This window comes from Mus caroli, unplaced genomic scaffold (assembly GCF_978045245.1).
Source record: "Mus caroli unplaced genomic scaffold, Mus_caroli_1 scaffold_1, whole genome shotgun sequence".
NCBI classification, from domain to species: Eukaryota; Metazoa; Chordata; class Mammalia; order Rodentia; family Muridae; genus Mus; species Mus caroli.
Window position 1 is genome coordinate 9,092,201 of NW_028227256.1, and position 22,989 is coordinate 9,115,189.

The window sequence follows — 22,989 nt, forward strand, 5'->3', positions numbered from 1 at the left end:
CAGTATTCAAATTAATAAAATCAGAAATGAAAAGAGAGACATAACAATAGATCCTGAAGAAATCCAAAACATCATCATATCCTACTACAAAAGGCTATACTCAACAAAACTGGAAAACCTGGATGAAATGGACAATTTTCTAGACGGATAACAGGTAAGAAAGTTAAATCCAGATCAGATTAATGTTCTAAACAGCTCCATATCCCCTAAAGAAATAGAAGGAAACATTAATAATCTCCCAACTGAAAAATCCCAGGACCAGATGGGTTTAGTCCAGATTCTATCAGACCTTCAAAGAAAACCTAATTCCAATTCTCCTCAAACTATTTCACAAAATAGAAATAGAAGATACTCTACCCGATTCATTCTATGAAGCCACAACTACTCTGATACCTAAACCACACAAAGACTCAACACAGAAAGAGAAATTCAGACCAGTTTCTCTTATGAATATCAATGCAAAAATACTCAACAAAATCCTCACAAACTGAATACAAGAATACATCAAAACGATCACCCAGCATGATTAAGTAGGCTTCATCCCAGTGATGCAGGTATGGTTTAATATACGGAAATCCATCAACATAATCCATTATATAAACAAACTCAAAGACAAAACCACATGATCATCTCCTTAGATGCTGAGAAAGCATTTGACAAAATCCAACACCAATTTGTGATAAAAGTCTTGGAAAGATCAAGAACTCAAGGCCCATTCCTAAACACACAAAAAAAACCCCAATATACAGAAAACCAGTAGCTAACATCAAACTAAATGGAGAGAAACTTGAAGCAATTCCACTAAAATCAGGTACTAAACAAGGATGCCCACTTTCTCCCTACCTATTCAATATAGTATTTGAAGTCATAGCCACAGCAATTAGACAACAAGAGGAGATCAAGGGGATACAAATTGGAAAGAAATTAGTCAAAATTTCACTATTTGCAGATGATATGATAGTATATATAAGTGACCCTAAAAATTCCACCAGAGAACTCCTAAGTCTGATAAACAGCTTCAGTGGAGTAGCTGTATGTACAATTAACTCAAACATAATCAGTGGCCTTTCTCTACATAAAGGATAAAGGAGTTAGTAAGGGCAATTTGCCAATTCATCTGGAATAACAGAAAACCTAGGATAGCAAAAACTGTTCTCAACAATAAAAGAACCTCTTGGAGAAATACCAGGCCTGACCTCAAGCTGTACTACAGAGCAATCGTGATAAAACAAACAAACAAACAAACAAACAAACAAACAAAAAAAAAAACCCTGCATAGTACTGGTACAGCAACAGACAGGTATATCAATGAAATAGAATTGAAGACCGAGAAATGAACACACACACACACATCTATGGTCACTTGATCTTTTACAAGGGAGCTAAAACCATCAGGTGGAAAACAGACAACATTTTCAACAATTGATGCTAACACAGCTGGTAGTTATCATGTAGAAGAATGAGAATTGGTTCATTCTTATCTCCTTGTACAAAGCTCAAGTCTAAGTGGATCAAGGAACTCCACATAAAACCGGAGACTCTGAAACATATTGAGGAGAAAGTGGGGAAAAGCCTCAAAGATATGAGCATAGGGGGAAAATTCCTGAACAGAACAGCAGTGGCTTGTGCTGTAAGATCAAGAATTGACAAATGGGACCTTATAAAATTGCAAAGCTTCTGTAAGGTAAAAGACACTGTCAATAAGACAAAAAGGCCAAAAACAGATTGGGAAAGGATTTTTACCAATCCTAAATCTGATAGGGGACTCTTATCCAATATATACAAAGAACTCAAGCAGTTGGACACCAGAAAATCAAATAACCGCATTAAAAATGGGGCTCAGAGCTAAACAAAGAATTCTCAACTGAGAAATACCGAATGGCTGAGAAGCACCTGAAAAAATGTTCAACATCCTTAATCATCAGGAAATGCAAATCAAAACAACCTTGAGAGTCCACCTCACACCAGTCAGAATGTCTAAGATCAAAAATTCAGGTGACAGCAGATCCTCGCAAGGATGTGGAAAAAGAGGAACACTCCTCCATTGCTGGTGGGATTGCAAGCTGGTACAAACACTCTGGAAATCCGTTTGTCAGTTCCTCAGAAAATTGGACATAGTACTACCAGAAGATCCTGCAATACCTCTCCTGGGCATATATCCAGAAGATGTTTCAACTTGTTATAAGGACACATGCTCCACGATATTCAGAGCAGCCTTATTTATTATAGCCAGAAGCTGGAAAGAACCCAGTTGTCTCTCAACAGAGGAATGGATACAGAAAATGTGGTACATTTACACAATGGAGTACCACTCAGCTATTAAAAACAATGATTCATGAAATTCTTAGGCAAATAGATTGATCTGGAGGATATCATCCTGACTGAGGTAATGCAAACACAAAAGGACACACATGATATGCACTCACTGATAAGTGGATATTATCCCAGAAACTTAGAATACCCAAGACACAATTTGCAAAACACATGAAACTCAAGAAGAAGGAAGACGAAAGTGTGGATACTTTATTCCTTCTTAGAATAGGGAACACAATACCCATGGATGGGGTTACAGAGACAAAGTTTGGAGCAGTGAGTGAAGGAACGACCATCCAGAGATTGCCCCACTTGGGGATCCACCCCATAAACAACCACCAAACCCAGACACTAGGCAGATGCCAACAAGAGCCTTCTGACAGGAGCCTGATATAGCTGTCTCCTGCGAGGCTCTGCCAGTGCCTGGCAAATACAGAAGTGGATGCTCACAATTATCCATTGGGCAGAGTGCAAGGTCAGCACTGAAGGAGCCAGAGAAATACCCATGGAGCTGAAGGGGACTGAAGCCCCATGGAAGGAACATCAATATGAACTAACCAGTACTCCCAGAGCTCCTTGGAACTATACCACCAATCAAAGAAAACATGGTGGAACTTGTGGCTCTAGCTGTATATGTAGCAGAGGATGGCCTACTCCTTCATCAATGGGAGGTGAGGCCCTTGGTCCTGTGTAGGCTCTATGCCCCATTATAGGGGAATGCCAGGACCAAGAATGGCAGTGGGTGTGTCGGGTAGCAGGGGGAGGTGGGAGGGATAGAAGATTATCGGTGGGGAAACTAGGAAACGGGATAACAAAAATAAATAAATAAATAAATAAATAAATAAATAAATAAATAAATAAATAAAATATACAGCCTATTCTCAGTTTTTTTTCCTAATCCCCCAAAATCCTCATCATAAATGTGGTCATTACAAGTAAGTGTTGTGCTACAAAGCAGCCTCCTTTAGCAGTCTATCCCTGTAATTGCATTTTAATTAGAACATATCTTTATTTGCATATAGTTGCCAACATGATCATTTAGATTAGACAGGTCAAAAGACTATATGCAAATATATATACACATATATAATTATTTTATAACTTGAAGAATAGTTTTGGTTGTTTCTAATTCAGATTTTGTGATATTTTTATTATAACTCTTATAAACTCTTTTACTAGCACTTTCTTTTAGGAAGCCCAATAATATTTTCACTTTTGAACAAAGTTTAGAATAGAAATGGATCCCTAAATCTTAACCTCACATTAACTATGAACTCACCATTTACTATTGGTCCATATAGCTTACATTCAAGTTGAGGAAAGGGAATATATAGTTGAGTGCAGCAGAGCTACAATGTGGGTAGCTAGAATATACCTAGAGCCAAGCAACACCTTCAGAATGTCCCACTTTGTCAGCCCTTGGCCATAAACTCAGAGAATCACAGTAAGCACATGACACAAATGGTGTCAAATATTCTTGTTCACTGAGAGAATGCTTACTCCTGAATGTGACAATTTTATTGATGTCACACTGGTGACCTCAGTTATACTATCTCATTGTTTCTTGCATAGAGATGGCTAGTATTAATTGTCAATTTGACAAGATCTATAGCCACCAAGAAAACAAGCTTCTGTGCATGCCTCTGAAGAGCCTACATCTATAGGATATAACAACCATTAAGGAAGCATTTTGCCAAAGTCAGCCTGGAAGTCAAAAAGGAACAGTACAAGGGAATTAAGGTGCATCCTAAACTAGCAGAACTTGACTCTGCTGGCCACCTTGTATTGACTTGGGAGGCATAAAAGATGCAGAATTAATGGGTCACAGATTAGAGAGCCACTCAGATAACATGACATGGGGCAGACTCTGTTCTTAAAGGAGATAAAAGGAAACTTCCTTGGAGACCACTATGTGAAGCTGTGGAGATAAAACTAATGGAGACTGTAGGACATTAGAGGTACAAACAAGGACCATGTGACATCCACTGAAGAAAGCTGCAAGCACCGAATACAACTGGCCTAGGAGAGAATCTATGAGAGTTGAAGATAGGAGAGTAGAAAGGGTGGGGAGATGACTTCATTACAAGTCTCAGATGCCTGAGATAGAGTGTGGGAATTTTCCTTGCTGGATTTTGGTTTTGCTTTGGCTCTGTTTTAAATATGAATGTTTTTTCTATGCCATTATAAACTATAATTAATCATGCCACTTGAGGGCTTTTTGTTTTTTTTGTTTGTTTGTTTGTTTTTCGGTTTGTTTTTGTAAAGTTAATAAATGGCCTGAATCACAGAAGAGTCAGCATTTGTACTTTTAAGTAATGATGAACCTGATAAATACTACAGTGACTTTTGAAACTAAATTGGATATATTTTACATTATAAGATGGTTCTAATCCTATGGGGGCTATGGGTAGAAGGTTATAATTTAAAAGTAATATGTAAGACACGAAAGATATCTCAAGGGTAAAGAATACTAGCTACTCTTACAGAAAACTTACATGATAGTTCACAAACCATTGGAACTCCAGTTCCCAGAGGCTTAATGTCCTCTTCTGACATAAATGGCCACATGCAAGCAAAATGTTCCTAAAAGTGTCCCTACAAAATGTCCCAAAATGATGGCTATTTTTAGTCACCAACTTGACTACATTTAGAATATACTAAAATAAAAAAATGGGGGGTACACCTGTGGGGAAATTATTTTTTTCTTAATTTGAAGTAGGAAGATTCACTTCTAATTCAGATGTTGAGGTACAAGCAGACATGCCTTTAATCTGGACCACACCAAATGCTGGAAGTCTCTATAAAGACCTGGAAGAGTAAAGCTTTTGCTCTTTGCCTGCTTACTTTGGCCTTGCTATCAACTCTATTCCTTCACTGACATTACAGCATACTTCTTTAGAATTCCAGCATTCAGTGAAGACCAGCGGAGATAGCTAGCCTTGTATACGGAGCAAATTCTGAATTATTTTTGTTGTTGTTGTTGTTGTGTTTTTTTCTGTGAGTTTTTGTTTTTCTTTCTTTCTCCCTCTCTTTCTTTTTCTTTCTTTCTTTCTTTCTTTCTTTCTTTCTTTCTTTCTTTCTTTCTTTCTTTCTTTCTTTCTTTCTTTCTCCCTCTCCTCTCTCTCTCGTTCGTTCTTTCTTTCTCTCTCTCTCTCTTTCTTTCTTTCTTTCTTTCTTTCCTTCTTATTAGAAATTTTCTTTATATACATTTCAAATGCTATCCTGAAAGTTCCCTATACCCTCCCTCCACCCTGATCCCCATCCACTCCCTCTTCTTGACTATGGCATTACCCTGTATTGGGGCATATAAAGCTTGCAATAACAAGAGGTCTCTCTTCCCAGTGATGGCCAATAAGCCATCTTCTGCTCCATATGAAGCTAGAGATATGAGCTCTGGGGGTACTGGTTAGTTCATATTGATATTCCACCTATAGGGTTGCAGACACCTTCACCTACTTGGGTGCTTTCTCTAGCTTCTCCATTGGGGGCCCTGTGTTCCATCCTATAGATGACTGTGAGCATCCACTTCTGTATTTGCCAGGCACTGGCATAGCCTCATACGAGACAGTTATAATAGGGTCCCTTCAGAAAAATCTTTCTGGTATTGTGCAATAGTGTCTGGGTTTGGGGACTGATTATAGGATGGATCCCCGGGTTGGGTAGTCTCTGGATAGTCCATCCTTTCATCTTAGCTCCAAACATTGTCTCTGTAACTCCTTTCATGGGTATTTTGTTCCCAATCTAAGGAGGAATGAAGTATCCACGCATTGGTCTTCCCTCTTCTTGATTTTCTTGTGTTTTGCAAATTGTATCTTAGGTGTTCTATGTTTCTGGGCTAATATCCACTTATCAGTGAGTGCATATCTAATGACTTCTTTTGTGATTGGGTTTGCTCACTAAGGATGATATCCCCCAGATACATCCATTTGTCCAAGAATTTCATAAATCCATTGTTTTTACTTGGTGAGTAGTATTCCATTGTGTAAATGTACCCCATTTTCTGTATCCATTCTTCTGTTGAGGGACACCTGGGTCCTTTCCAGCTTCTGGCTATTATAAATAAGGCTGCTATGAACATAGTGGAACATGTGTTCTTATTACCAGTTGGAACTTCTTCCGGGTATATGCCCAGGAGAGGTATTGTAGGATCTTCTGGTAGTATTATGTCCAATTTTCTGAGGAACCTCCAGACTGACTTTCAGAGAGGTTGTACAAGCTTGCAATCCCACCAGCAGTGGAGGAGTGTTCCTCTTTCTCCACAGCCTTACCAGCATCTGCTGTCACCTGAATTTTTGGTCTTAGCCATTATGACTGGTATGAAGTGGAATCTCAGGGTTGTTTGATTTGCATTAACCTGATGATTAAGCATGTTGAACATTTTTTCAGGTGCTTCTCAGCCATTTGGTATTCCTCAGTTGAAAATTCTTTGGTTAGCACTGAACCCCATTTTTAATGGGGTTATTTGAATTTCTGGAGTCCAGCTTCTTGAGCTCTTTGTATATATTGGATATTAGTCCCCTATCAGATTTAGGATTGGTAAAAATCCTTTCCCGATCTGTTGGTGGCCTTTTTGTCTTATTAACAGTGTCTTTTGACTTACAGAAGCTTTGCAATTTTATGAGGTCCCATTTCTCAATTCTTGATCTTCCAGCAAAAACCATTGCTGATCTGTTTAGGAATTTTCCCCCTGTGCCCGTATTTTGCAGCTTTTCCCTACTTTCTCCTCTATTAATTTCAGTGTCTCTGGTTTTATGTGGAGGTCTTTGATCCACTTAGACTTGAGCTTTGTACAAGGAGATAAGAATGGATCAATTCGCATTCTTCTACATGATAACCACCAGTTGTGCCAGCACCATTTGTTGAAAATGCTGTCTTTTTTCCACTGGATGGTTTTAGCTCCCTTGTCAAATATCAATTGACCATAGCTGTGTGGATTCATTTCTGGGTCTTCAATTCTATTCCATTGGTCTACCTATCTGTCACTGTACCAGTACCATGTATTTTTTTTTTAAATCACAATTGCTCTGTAGTACAGCTTAATGTCAGTCATGGTGATTCCACCAGAGGTTCTTTTATTTTTCAGAACAGTTTTTGTTATCCTAGGTTTTATTCTTATTCCAGATGAATTTGCAAATTGGCCTTTCTATCTCAGTGAAGAATTGAGTTGGAATTTTGATGGGGATTGCATTGAATCTGTAGATTGCTTTTGGCAAGATAGCCATTTTTACTATATTAATCCTGCCAATCCATGAACATGGGAGATTTTTCCATCTTCGGAGATCTTCTTTAATTTCTTTCTTCAGAGACTTGAAGCACTTATCATACAGATCTTTCACTTCCTTAGTTAGAGTCACACCAAGGTATTTTCTATTATTTGTGACTATTGTGAAGGGTGTTGTTTCCCTAAATTCTTTCTTATTCCATTTATCATTTGTGTGGAGAAAGGCCATTGATTTATTTGACTTATTTGTATATCCAGCTACTACACTGAAGCTGTTTATCAGGTTTAGGAGTTCTCTGGTGGAATTTTTAGGGTCACTTACATATACTATCTTGTCATCTGCAAATAGTGATATTTTGACTTCTTCCTTTCCTATTTTTATCCCCTTGATGTCCTTTTGTTGTCGAATTGCTCTGGCTAGAACTTCAAGTACTCTACTGAATAGGAAGGGAGAAAGTGGCATCCTTGTCTAGTCCCTGATTGTCTCAGTTAGAGTTTCTATTACTGCACAAACATCATGACCAAGAAGCAAGTTGGGGAGGAAAGGGTTTATTCGGATTAAACTTCCATACTGCTGTTCATCACCAAGGAAGTCAGGACTGGAACTCAAGCAGGTGAGGAAGCAGGAGCTGATGCAGAGGCCATGGAGGGATGTTCCCTACTGGCTTGCTTCCCCTGGCTTGCTCAGCCTGCTCTCTTATAGAACCAAGACTGCCAGCCCAGAGATGGTCCCACCCACAAGGGGCCTTTCCCCCTTGATCACTAATTGAGAAAATGCCTTACAGTTGGATTTCATGAAGGCATTTCCTCAACTGAAGCTCCTTTCTTTGTGATAACTCCAGCTGTGTCAAGTTGACACAAAACTAATCAGTGCCAGTACACTGATTTTAGTGGGATTGCTTTGAGTTTCTCTCCATTTAGTTTGATGTTGGCTACTGGTTTGCTGTAGATTGCTTTTATTATGGTTAGGTATGGGCCTTGAATTCCTGATCTTTCCAAAACTTTAATCATGAAGGGGTGTTGGACTTTGTCAAATGCTTTCACAGCTTCTAACGAGATGATCATGTGGTTTTTGTCTTTGAGTTTGTTTATATAGTGGATTACATTGATGGATTTCTGTATACTAAACCATCCCTGCATCCCTGGGATGAAGACTACTTGGTCATGATGGATGATCATTTTGATGTGTTCTTGGATTCGGTTTGTAAGAATTTTATTGAGTATTTTTGCATCGATATTCATAAGGGAAATTGGTCTGAAGTTTTCTTTCTTTGTTGGATCTTTGGGTGGTTTACGTATCAGAATAATTGTGGCTTCATAGAATGAACTGGGTAGGGTGCCTTCTGTTTCTATTTTGTGGAATAGTTTGAGAAGAGTTGGAATTAGATCTTCTTTGAAGGTCTGATAGAACTCTGCACTAAACCCATCTGGTCCTGGGCTTTTTTTTTGGATGCGAAACTATTGATGACTGCTTCTATTTCTTTAGGGGAAATGGGTCTTTTAGATCATTAATCTGATAATGATTTAATTTTGGTACCTGGTATCTGACTAGAAAGTTGTCCATTTCATCCAGGTTTTCTAGTTTTGTTGAGTATAGCTTTTTGTAGTAGGATAAGGTGATGTTTTGGATTTCCTCAGGTTCTGTTGTTATGTCTCCTTTTTCATTTTTGATTTTGTTCATAGGATACTGTCCCTGTGCCCTCCAGTTACTCTGGCTAAGGGTTTATCTATCTTGTTGATTTTCTCAAAGAACCAGATCCTCCTTTGGTTGATTCTTTGAATAGTCGTTTTGGTTTCCACTTGGTTGATTTCAGTCCTGCATTTAATTATTTCCAGCTGTCTACTCCTCTTGGGTGAATTTGCTTCCTTTAGTTCTAGAGCTTCTAGGTGTGCTGTCAGTCTGCTAGTGTATGCTCTCTCTAGTTTGTTTTTGGAGGCATTCAAGGCTATGAGTTTTCCTCTTAGGACTGCCTTCATTGTGTCCCATAAGTTTGGGTATATTGTGGATTCATTTTCATTAAACTCTAAAAAGTCTAATTTCCTTCTTCATTTCATCCTTGACCAAGGAATCATTGAGTAGAGTGTGGTTCAGTTTCTACATGAATGTTGACTTTTTATTATTTATGATGTTATTGAAGATCAGCCTTAGTCCATGGTGATCAGATAGGATGCATGGGATAATTTCAATATTTTTATATCTGTTTAGACCTGTTTTGTGACCAATTATATGGTCAATTTTGGAGGAGGTACAATGAGGTACTGAGAAGAAGGTATATCCTTTTGTTTTAGGATAAAATGTTCTGTAGATATCAACTAAATCCATTTGCTTCATAACTTCTGTTAGTGTTCAATGTCTCTCTGTTTATTTTCTGTTTCCAGGATCTGTCCGTTGGTGAGAGTGGGGTGTTGAAGCCTCCCACTATTATTATGTGAGTTGTAATGTGTACTTTGAGCTTACTAAAGTTTCTTTAATAAATGTGGCTGCCCTTGTATTTGGAGCATAGATATTTGGAATTGAGAGTTCATCTTAGTAGATTTTACCTTTGATGAGTATGAAGTGCCCCTCCTTGTCTTTTTTGATGACTTTGGGTTGGAAGTCAATTTTATTCGATATTACAATGGCTACTCCAGCTTGTTTCTTTGGACCATTTGCTTGGAAAATTGTTTTCCAGCCTTTTACTCTGAGGTAGTGTCTGTCCTTTTCCCTGAGGTGGGTTTCCTGTAAGCAACAAAATGTTGGGTCCTGTTTGTGTAGCCAGTCTATTAGTCTATGTCTTTTTATTGGGGAATTGAGTCCATTGATATTAAAAGAAATTAAAGAAAAGTAATTGTTGCTTCCTGTTATTTTTGTCGTTAAATTTTGGATTCTCTTCTTGTAGCTGTCTTCTTTTAGGTTTGTTGAATGATTACTTTCTTGCTTTTTCTAGGGTGTAATTTCCATCCTTGTGTTGGTGTTTTCCCTTTATTTTCCTCTGAAGGGCTGGATTCATAGAACAATATTGTGTGAATTTGGTTTTGTCATGGAATACTTTGGTTTCTCCCTCTACGGTAATTGAGAGTTTGGCTGGGTATAGTAGCCTGGGCTGGCATTTGTGTTCTCTTAGTGTCTGTATAACATCTGTCCAGGCTCTTCTGGCTTTCATAGTCTCTGGTGAGAAGTCTGGTATAATTCTAATAGGCCTGCCTTTATATGTTATTTGACATTTTTCCCTTACTGCTTTTAATATTCTATCTTTATTTAGTGCATTTGTTGTTCTGATTATTATGTGTCGGGAGGAATTTCTTTTCTGGTCCAATCTATTTGGAGTTCTGTAGGCTTCTTCTGTGTTCATGGGCATCTCTTTCTTTATGTTTGGGAAGTTTTCTTCTATATTTTGTTGAAGATATTTGCTAGCCCTTTAAGTTGAAAATCTTCATTCTCATGTACTCCTATTATCCATAGGTTTGGTCTTCTCATTGTATCCTGGATTTCCTGGATGTTTTGAGTTAGGATCTTTTTGCACTTTGCATTTTCTTTGATTGTTGTGCCCATGTTTTCTATGGAATCTTCTGCACCTGAGATTCTCTCTTCCATCTCTTGTATTGCTGATGCTAGGATCTATGGGTCCAGATTTATTTCCTAAAGTTTGTATCTCCAGCATTGCCTCACTTTGGATTTTCTTTATTGTTTCTACTTCCCTTTTTAGGTCTTGTATGGTTTTGTTCAATTCCATCCCCTGTTTGATTGTGTTGTCCTGTTTTTCTTTAAGGACTTCTACCTGTTTAGCAGTGTTCTCCTGTATTTCTTTAAGTGAGTTATAAAGTCTTTCTTTATGTCCTCTACTAGCATCAAGAGTTATGATTTTAAATCCGAGTCTTCCTTTTCTGGTGTGTTGGGGTACCCAGGACTGGGTGAGATGCGAGTGCTAGGTTCTGATGATGGTGAGTGGTCTTGGTTTCTCTTAGTAAGATCGTTATGTTTGCCTTTCACCATCTGTTAATCTCTGGTGTTATTTGTCATAGTTGTCTCTAGTTGGAGCTTGTTCCTTCTGTGATTCTGTTAGCCTCTGTCAGCAGACCTGGGAGTATAGCTCTCTCCTGAGTTTCAGTGATCCGAGTACTCTCTGCAGGCAATGTCTCCTCTTGCAGGGAAGGTGCACAGATATCTGGCATTTGGACCTGCCTACTGACTGAAGATGAAATCCCAAAACAGGGCCTGTCCCAGAAGCTGTGTCACTTCTGCCTGTCCCAGAAGCTGTGTAGCTTCTGTAGTCTGCACTCTCACCTTTGTAGACTAGTCTCTGAGGGATCTGAGACTCAAGATGGCTCCCCCAGGTGCTCTGCACCAGAGCCCTCCTGGGTGGACACCTCTCCTCTGGCAGGGAAGGTTCCAGGATTTCTGGAGCCTGAAAAGGGGCCTGTCCCAGAATCTGTGTCACTTCTGCCTGTCCCAGAAACTGTGTAGCTTCTGTAGTCTGCACTCTCACCTGCTCAGACTAATCTCTGAGGGATCAGGGACCCAAGATGGGTCCCCCAGGTGCTCCGCAGCAGAGTGCTAACTTCTAAATTCTTGTACTTTCATTTTATAGGCAGCCATAGTTGAATTAGTTGGATCACAGCCTATAAGTCAGTCTAATAAATTAGATAAATAGACAGATAAATAGAGATAGAAAGAAAGAAAGAAAGAAAGAAAGAAAGAAAGAAAGAAAGAAAGAAAGAAATTTATTCTATAAGTTCTACTACTCTAGAGAATCCTGGATAATACAATATAGAAATTATTTTAAATCTAAAAAACAAACTTTAAAAGTTAGAAAAAAATGATAGTTTGGGTATCCAATTAATAAGACATAGACTGAATCCTCAAATCCGAATTAAGATAGACTGAACCCTCAAATTCTAAGCCAAAATGAAGTCTCCCTCTATAAAGTTATTTTGACACATCAACAAAAAAAATAGCACTACATTTATTAGGGGCTTGGAGCAACAAAGATTTGGCTAAGACTGGCTACATACTGTTCTTACTGTATAATGGTCCACATGTTAGGTAAATTTTTCTCAACTTAGCTCACATGTAAAACAAAGCAAGTAGTAGAACTCACTTATACAGTATTTGTGAAAATTAATAATGTTATGATTCTCTGCATTTCAGTAATGACACAGAAGAAGAGCCAATAAAGGTTGCCAATAAACCTAAATATAAATACTTCCACAGATGATAAGGCTGGAAAACACAAATCAAGACTTGGTGGAAACAGGTCCTTGTAGTAGTTTGGATGACCTAGTGGTGACAGTATCAGGAGGTGTAGCCTTTTGTGTGGGTGTGACCTTGTTGGAGGCAGTGTGTCATTGTGGGGTTGGGCTTTGAGATCCTCCCCTTAACTTCCTAAAGGACAGTCTTTCCTGGCTGTAGTCAGATCAAGACACAGAACTTTCAGCTTCTCCAGCACTATGGCTGCCTGGACACTGCCATCCTTCCTGCCTTGATGACAATGAATCTCTGAACTAGTAAGCCAATCCATATTAAATGTTGTCCTTCATAAGAGTTGCCTGTGTCATGCTGTTTCTTTAGAGCAATGGAACCCCAACTAAGACATTATCATAGCCCTGTATCAGAAAATATGACTTTCTTTCAGCATTTCAAATGGCATAAAATATGATCTTACCAAATGACTTTCTTCAGAAAGATAATGGAGACATCCCTGCTGAGTCTCAGCACAGGTAAGCTCGCCAATCTGTGAAAGGAATGTTTCCAATGCCATCTACCTGCTTCTCTGACACTTGAAAACTGGATATATCTGAGAAGTAATGACACCCTTATTAAGTCCCTCTTGACGTAGCTTTCCTACCTACCCCACATAATGGTGAACATGATGTTTCGAGAATGAAAGTGTCCTCCATTAGCTACTTTACACTTCTTCCAAACTTAGCCTCATTTGCAGTTGCAGTCCCAGTAATAATGCTGAAAAGTAACTTCAGGAGTAAATGACAGCACTCTGGCCACCTCTACAAGCAGCCTCATACAAAAGTCCAATAACTACCTGTTGTTCTGTAGGGCACTGAGTTCAAGATTCTAACATAGAAGAAAGAGAAGAGACGATAAATGGGCTAGAGGGATGGCTCAGTTAGTAAAGTGCTTATTATGCAAGCCAGGGGATCCAAACTCAGTCTCTAACATCCTCATAAAAATCTGGCCTATGCTTGTGATTTCAGCACCATGGGGCTGAGGAGGTGATATGGAGGCAGAATGGTTCCTGGGATGTGCTGGCAAGCCAGCCTAGCTGACTTGGAAACTCCCAGGTTTCAGTGAGAGACTCAACATCTAAAACACAAGGTGTTCAGTTACCTGGATTGATTTCTTGTTCCCATTTGTATGCATGGACTTGTAAAAACATAGACATTTATGCACATTCACACCTACAAAGAAACAAGTTATTTTAAAAGGATAATTATCTATATTCATGTTTGTATATGAATCTTTGCACAATGTCTGCAAACAGACATTGCTTAAGGAAGAAAACCAAAACTAAAAGATAGGTCCTGCCCATAATGTGTGCATGCAAAATGTGAGTTGCATACAGAGACATGGATGTGATCTGATGAAAAGAAAGAAAGTGATTCTGAATGCAAAGCATCCTGTGTAGAGAACCAAAGGAGAGTTACCTTAAGCAAACCATGGAAAAGGAAACAGAAATGTTAGTTCAGTGCACATAAAACTGGGAGCATTTGGGTGAGAGCTGCATGCTCTCACATTGTATCCTGGCTCCCTTCACTGAGTGTGCAGAACAAGTTAAATGACACATCCTTCAGCTCTAAAAGAAGGGAAGTGGACAAAATAGAATCTGAAGTACTCTCTGCCTCTAGTATCATTGTAGCTGTAGTCACAGATGGCTAAAATAATAGACAGTTGCAGTTAAAATAACAGTCAAAAGATAGCAAAGTAGTGCCTTACCTTTATATTCCAGGGAGGAAGAAAACAGCCATGACAGACAGGGCCCAGCAGCATACTGGATGGGTATATTACAAATGTTGGAAACTTAAAGATAATTGATCTTGAATGTGTCCAAGTATGATGGTTCAGGATAAAACACTAGCAAAAATGAGTGAAGTTCATTTGTTCTGAATTTAATCTTTTCTTCTTCTTCTTCTTCTTCTTCTTCTTCTTCTTCTTCTTCTTCTTCTTCTTCTTCTTCTTCTTCTTCTTCTTCTTCTTCTTCTTCTTCTTCTCCTTCTCCTTCTCCTTCTCCTTCTCCTTCTCCTTCTCCTTCTCCTTCTCCTTCTCCTTCTCCTTCTCCTTCTCCTTCTCCTTCTCCTTCTCCTTCTCCTCCTCCTCCTCCTCCTCCTCCTCCTCCTCCTCCCCCTCCCCACTCCTCCTCCTCCTCCTCCTCCTCCTCCTCCTCCTCCTCCTCCTCCTCCTCCTCCTCCTCCTCCTCCTCCTCCTCCTCCTCCTCCTCCTTCTTCTTCTTCTTCTTCTTCTTCTTCTTCTTCTTCTTCTTCTTCTTCTTCTTCTTCTTCTTCTTCTCCTAGCATTCTTTTCCAGAAGGGAAAAAGAATGCATCTATAAAAAAAATGAAAGTAAATGGGACAAACTGCACATAGATAATCCTTCTCTTCAGGCACATGTTTGCAAGCCAGCTGTTTGTAATAAGGCTGGGCTTTAAGTTGATTCATTATTTTATTCACTGCTCTCCTTTTGAAAATATTTACATGAAGTAGTGTGAAAATGAATCCAGATGTAGTTGCTTCTTCAACGTTATTGGGAATGTTTGAGCAAATGGAAGATAGATCATTTGATTATAAAAATAACTCAGAATTCTTTTCATGTTTGGAAATATCTGAAACAGTGTCACGTCAAGAGTCAAAATGGAATGCAGGAGACAATTCTGGTCTTTAGGACAGTGGGCTCATGCATTGGCAGTGTCACTATTTATTGGAGATTTGTGGATCAATGTATGGTCATATAATTTAATAGCCCATGGTGGGGGTGTCACTGTCATGAGTGCCTAGCTCTCATGAAGATGTAACAACAACTCTCTGTATACTGCATAAAAAGATTATGGAACTTTACAGTAATTAAAGAGAGCATTTATTTAATTATAGCTATTTTCACTATAATTTTAGAGGAAATACTCTGCAATTACATAAACACTGAATATAATACCTTAATTTGCATAGCTTGTGGTTAAACCTATACTCTAAAATAAACCAGAATGATAATTATATATACTTTTGAAGTTAACACCTCATATTTTTACTATACATAACCATCTATCATTTTATTTGTAAATATTTTAGTAAAACACTTTTTAGCCATAAATATATAGTACATTTGAGGAATAATTACTTATATTTTCTTACCCTTTTGAAATATCTACATAATTTAATGTGGTTAATAACTTGGAAGAACATGACAGGCAACACCTTTCAAATCTTTATTGTTAAATTGTGTTTGAAGTTCAGTGTGAAATGTGCTGCTTGCTGTTTGGAATTTGTGTGGCTCCAGTCCAAGGACCTGTCATTCTCTTTGAACTGTAATGGAGATACTTACACCATTTAACCACTGACATGGTTGGTTGGCTCAGCACCCATTACTAATACATCTCATACTTTACTTTCTAGAATTCATACTTTCATAACTGTAAGATCACAGAACCTTTTGGAAATGTCTATAATATACAGGGGCTCTTCAAGAACTTGAGGAACATTTTTCACCTTAAAAATAAGAGTTCCTGGAGATAGATGTATTTTGTTGAAAATTTTGTATCTTCCAGAGTACAATATGCTAATGGATATACACACAGAGTAGAATTTATTGTGATCAAATCAGGAGAAGGTCTTCCCTTGCATCAAGCATGAGTATGTTTTATGTAAATGAACCTTTCACACTCCTGCAGTTAGATAAAAATATTTAGTGATTGCTGTAACCAAGGTTACCAGGAGCAGCCTCCATCATGTGTTTCTACTGCTTCTGCACTCTCTTCCCATCTTGCTCTTATTTACTTTCCCCAAACTCTAGTACACTACTCCACTCTATTTGCCCATGACAAGACATCTGAGTCTTCACAAATTATTAAAAGCAAGTATCTTTTTTGTCTTTTTTGATCATCTTATTTGTACATTTCAGTTTTTAAAAACCTAAATCTTTGATGCATCAACCTTCATTGCTCACACCATATGGCCAAGGACATCACAAGCAATCTGCTAAGAAAGAACTCTGTTCTCTGAGAACTCACAAACTCTAATCAGAAATGGGATCCTCATATCATCAAATACGTTTAAAAAGAGATATAAAGGTATATCAAAAAGTAAGCCAGTTCAGAAAAGGACAAAACACTAAAACTGTTAAGCAGTAGACAAGAAACACAAGAGTTTATGTGTCTTTTGCTTTCTAATACTCTCTCTAGGTAAAGGTTATCTTGCTTCCTTCTTCATCAGGAAACTAGAAACAGTAAAGTACTTCTATTAAGCATCTAAGCCTTCTCCTCACCTCTACATACTTTGCTACCAACTCCACCTAACCACTGGATATTAGTGCTCACATCACCCACATCTTGATCCAAGGCAAACTCTCCACTTCTTCTGCAATAGTAGTTTTTTATAAGTCAAGCTTTGTTGTAACTCGTGTCTTGTCTTCTGACGTCAAAGCTATAAGAGTCACTGTCACTGTGTAGACCTTATTTGTATCCTAAAGTCATGAGACTCCAGAGAATATGTCAAAAGTTCTTGGTAATACTAAACAAAGCCAAACTATTTTACAATCTGAAACCGTTGACAGTTAAATAATAGAAATAGTTAGTGTAGATCCATTTAACTCCAGTCTCAGATATAGGTATAAAACAATAGTAGCACTTTAGTATTTGTTGTGCATTAACACAAACTCTAAGATTTTTACATGGAATCTCTACTACTATTTCACTATTAAAAAGGAAGAACAGAAAGACAAAGATACTTGCCCAGTTAACACAACTATCCAAATCCTTCATTTCTTTAATTTAGTTATTTGATATTATTTTCTTTAAATTCCCTTTCTAATAGCTTTCTCTGTCATTAGAGCTGAAGATGTCAATAGAACTCAAAATATGTTGGATATTAAAACTTATATCCCAGAACATGTGTCAGCCCCCCACGCCTCCAACCCCTTCTTCCTTTCTTCTTCCTTCCTGATCCACTCTTCTCTCACAGAGTAAGGAAGGGATTTGTGTCTACATGGGCAGTCCAACCTGCCCAGAGATATTTGGAAGACCAGAGCTTGGTAATTATGCTTTCCTGTGTCTTCTTGAAATTATATTGGTTAACCAATGCAACTGTTCCCTAAATCCAAACTGTTATTACTGATGAACTAAATATCACAGCTTAGCATTAGGGGGTCTCTCATGTAATACGAAAGAGGATAATGCAGCTGTCCCATGTTTTGTTTTGTTTTTTTTTGTTTTTTTTTTTGTTTGTTTGTTTTTGGAATTCCACAGACCCACAAGAAGATTGGCAGAACCCCATGAGGAAACTCATTCACAAAGAAGCCCTGCATTTTTTAGATTCTTTACTGGTCATGTAAGTAAGGCTCAATCTAAACAAAGACATGTAAGAAATATAATCAGCGAAAATGAGTCAGAAAGTCTGTACTTCAATTCTAACTGTGCTCATCATCTGGCCATGGGTAGGTTAATTATCACTTTAGGCCCCAGGATCTCTCAGCAAAATTAGCTCCAGAGTGATTCAAGTATGACATTAAATAATGAGACATAGCCCAGTAGTCATGGCTATGTGGGCATCACACCCTAAATTCTAACAAGTTTTGCTTATCATTTTATAAATGAAACAAGATTTTTAAAAGCAGAGGTCTCTTAAAGGCCACTCAGAGCAGCTAAGAAACAATGTGTCATATGGTAGACATCAAAACAATGAGTCACTTTACTTAAAAGAGAAAACTGGCAAATCAGTTTTTGTGCTTCATATTTACAAAGCAACTAATTCGTAGACACTTTAGAGTTTTTAATTTATTGAACAATGTACAGTCTTTCACAGAGTAAGAGGAGAATTGCTAGTCTAGAATAACATATAATCTTTTGAGTAACTATAATTTTTTCTTACTTTAAAGTGACACAAGTAATGGAAAACTGAAACCTCCAAGTAATCTTACAATGGTCTCCATTGCTTCTGTTCCTTTTACAGGCATTTTTGCCAACATTCAAGACAAGATTATCAAATTAAATTTTACTTAATAAATTGGCCAACACTGCCTCTGGCTATTGTATAAAATATTCCCTTGTTCATTATTTAGTTCTTTGGTGCTTGCTAGAAATGTTTCCAGCCCCCTGACTCTTGTTTGTAATGAACCATGCAAGAAAAGTCTTTGCAAAGGTATTGATGTTATATCATTGCTGTATACATAAGAAGATGGTCTACCCGCTTTGTGTAGGCATCGCTATACATTTTTATATTCTGTTGTAACAAAATGTTTTCCATGTGAGATTAAAATTGCATTATAGGAGGGCTAAAGAGAGGGCTCAGTAAGTGGTTCAGAGTTCTGGCTGCTCCAGATGACAATGGTCATATCAAGGACAGAGGAAAGTTCTACACTGCAATTACTTCAAATATTTACCACCGTCTAGCTTGGTTTGCACTGGACCTAGGATTGATTTCCATCACTCACATGGAGGCTCACAACTGTCTGAAACGCCAGTTACAGGAGACCTAATCATCTCTTCTGGGCACTTTAGGCACTGCCTGCATGTAGTGCATAGGTACACATGCAGCCTAGCACCAGCACACATAAAATAAAGTAAGTATATTTAAAAATATGTTCTGATATAAACGTTTGGTTGTATCTGAATACAGCTCTTTATATTATATGGAAATTATTTGAAACTCTTACTTTGAAAAAAATTGAAGTCAATTTCCCTCTCATTGAGATTGAGGCACATACAGTGATTTGTTTCCAACATATACAATAAGGCAAAAATAACCAGCATACCCAGAAACTTGGCCAGTGAAGGAGCAGATTACCGAGATGAACGTGGTCTCCTCTAGAAGGTCACTACAATACCAAATGTCATACTCCCAATCAATATTTTCTCCTCAAATACTTTAGCATTCCTATGATTATATAGGCAGGCAAGAAGGAGCAGCAGTTTTCAGGGACAGACTTCTCGAGATTTTGTTCCTCTCTTTCTTCCCCTGAGAAGGGATGTATGCAGCTCTAATACCATAGGTCTGGCTATCTATTGTATCATGTGTTGAGTTTCTCTTCATAACAGTCCCCACAGCAACTATGCTCCAGATGACAATGGTCATATCAAGGACAGAGGAAAGTTCTACACTGCAATTACTTCAAATATTTACCACTGTCTAACTTGGTTTGCACTGGCTAAACAAGCAACATAAAAATCCTTGCTCTTGGAGTATACATCTGTTAAAGAATGAAAAAAATTAATAAGAAAAATATTGTATATGTAAAATAGAAACAAGTTAATAGTGTGCATATATGTAAAATATTAAGTGAAAGTAAGTACTATGAAAATTTTAAGTGAAATCGTCCTAATAGAAATTGAAAATATAATAAATATCAAAGGTTAGAGATTATGAGTAGGAGGGAAAAATGGGGACAGGATGGTTAATAGATAATAGCTACAGCTGGAGTGGAAAAATAACTTCTGGTGTTCTGTTGCACAGTCAAGTGACAGCAGGTAGTAATAACATAGTAAGAATTTCAAAAAAGCCTCATTGAAAGTATTTTGGATATTTGCACGATAGAGAAATGCTTTATGTTTGAGTTGATTGGTACTGAGCATTTATGGACTTTACAGAAGAACTATAATAATTAACACTTGGAGTGTTGGCTGCATGATTAATGATGAGCTAGGAAAGTTAGGATAGTTCATTTCAACTCAACAACTCTATTCTGGACTAGAGAACAGAAATCACACTGTGAGGCAATAGCAGTCATCAGACCAAACTTTTGGAGTTCAGATCATTAATTTAACTAAGATTAAATTTTGACTTTTTCTGAGAATATGTGTGTCCTTACAAGGACATACACATTCTAAGTTTTATTTTACATAGCATATTAGGGTGATTAATAGAAAGGAGACTCTGGAAACAAATTCTAGTTTTTCCCAGAATACCTTCTGTTCTGTAATTCCCAAGAAAAACTCTTGCATGGGGTGTGACTTACATACAAGAGAGTCTAACAACAATGCTTTAGAAGTGGTTGTATTAGCTGGGCAGTGGTGGCGCACACCTTTAATCCCAGCACTTGGGAGGAAGAGGCACGTGGATTTCTCAGTTTGAGGACAGCCTGGTCTACAGAGTGAGTTCCAGGACAGCCAGGGCTATACAGAGAAACCCTGTCTCGAACCCCCTACCCCACCCCACCCCCCAAAAAAGTGGTTGTATTGAGAGTTTGGAAATCAAAGCCGGTTGTCAACCCAGTCCTGTCATGCACTTGCCTGCCTCTTTTTCTTTTCTTTTCTTTTCTTTTCTTTTCTTTTCTTTTCTTTTCTTTTCTTTTCTTTTCTTTTCTTTTCTTTTCTTTTCTTTTCTTTTCTTTCCTTTCCTTTCCTTTTCTTTTTTTATTTTCTTTCTTTTCTTTTCTTTCTTTTTCTTTTTCTCTTTCTTTTCTTTTTTTTCTCTTTCTCTTTCTCTTTCTTTTTCTTTTTCTTTTTCTTTTTTCTTTTTTTTATTTGCTTTCGACATGACAGATGCCCTGTGTCCTTCCCTAAGGACTTCTTGGATGGTGGAGTGGCCGCGGCCCTCACCAAGACGTCGGTAGCACCCATCGAGAGGGTCAAGCTGCTGCTGTACGTGCAGCATGCCAGCAAGCTAATCACAGAAGATCAGCAATACAAGGGCATAGTAGACTTCGTGATTTGTAACCCCAAGGAGTCCTGACCTTCTGGCGTGGGAATCTGGCCAATGTCATCAGATACTTCCCCACCCAGGCTCTCAACTTTGCCTTCAAAGATAAATACAAACAGATCTTTCTGGGTGGTGTGGACAAGAGGAACCAGTTTTGGTGCTACTTTGCAGGGAACCTGGCATCAGGTGGTGCTGCTGGGGCCACATCCTTGTGCTTTGTGTATCCTCTTGATTTTGCCCGTACCCATCTAGCAGCTGATGTGGGCAAAGCTGGAGTTGAAAGGGAATTCAAAGGCTTTGGTGACTGCCTAGTTAAGATCTACAAATCCGGTGGGATTAAGGGCCTGTACCAAGGCTTTAATGTGTCAGTACAGGGCATTATCATCTACCCAGCTGGTATCTATGACACTGCAAAGGAAATGCTCCCAGATCCCAAGAATACTCACATCTTCATCAGCTGGATGATTGCAGTCTGTCACTGCTGTCGCTGGCCTGACTTCCTATCCTTTTGACACTGTTCGCTGTTGTACCATGATGCAGACAAGACACAAAGGACCTGATATCATGTACACAGGCATGCTTGACTGCTGGCGGAAGATCGCTTGCTATGAAGGGAGCAAGGCTTTTTTCAAGGGTGTATAGTCCAACGTTCTCAGAGGCATGGGTGGTACATTTGTGCTTGTCTTGTATGATGAGATCAAGAAATGCACATAGTTATGTCCTAGGTGTTCTCCCTGAGAACAGGCATGTTGAATAATATACCATATCTTGAACATTCTGGACAGATAGATTCTCTGGGCTTGTCTGTTTTATAAATGGCAACTATTTACCTATTGAGAAGTGGGAAGCAACAATTTTCATCTGACCAGTTTTTTCTTAAAGCCATTTCCATAATGACAATAATGATGAGACTCAATTATATTTTTTATTTCAGTCACTCCTGATAATAACCAAAACCAAAAAGAAGGAGGAAGAAGGGGGAGGAGGAGGGGGAGGAGGAGGAGGAGAAGGGGGGGGGAGTGGTTGTACTATCCCCTCACATTCAGTGAACGAAACAAGGTGGCTCATCATTCATGTCCACCTAGCACTGTTTGTCTGCTCTTCTAATTAGGATCAGATATAGCTGGGATAAAATAATTGGGGTTTTATACATCTCATTAAACTGGAATTGTCTTCCAACTGCCCTAAGAGAGAAAGCTCATCGTCTGGGTGTTGTGCTCTTGGTGCTTCATGCATTTATTTTCATGCTGTTGGGATGGATTATGTTTGAATTATGTTTGGTATTAGCTTGGTTTACTGCCAAATTTAGTACGTTTTATTTATTTCATTATCATCGTAAATGTGCTTCATAAATTTAGCATTCAAACACGATGTCAATGCTAGAAGTTGGGCACTAAATATTACAAGCGTTAGTAGGGCTGAATTAAAATACTGCACCCTCCTTTGCCCCTCATTGTGAGTCAAGATGCCCTATTCATCAGGCATGTTAGTTTCTGGACCTAAAGTCTGATGTTCTTACTCTAAAAATATCAGAAATTATTCTGTGCAGTTTATAGCAAGGCTACTGATAAGTACATACATAGCAAATCTTTATTTATTCTTTAAAATACATTTATCTTCTTTTA

The 22,989-nt window shown here is 38.3% G+C and overlaps 1 pseudogene; it reads left to right on the forward strand.

Annotated features, from left to right (window-relative positions):
* The window catches only part of LOC110312210 (ADP/ATP translocase 2 pseudogene), a 70,322-nt pseudogene extending 48,244 nt beyond the window's left edge, over positions 1-22,078 (forward strand).
* Positions 22,079-22,989: the final 911 nt, after the last annotated feature.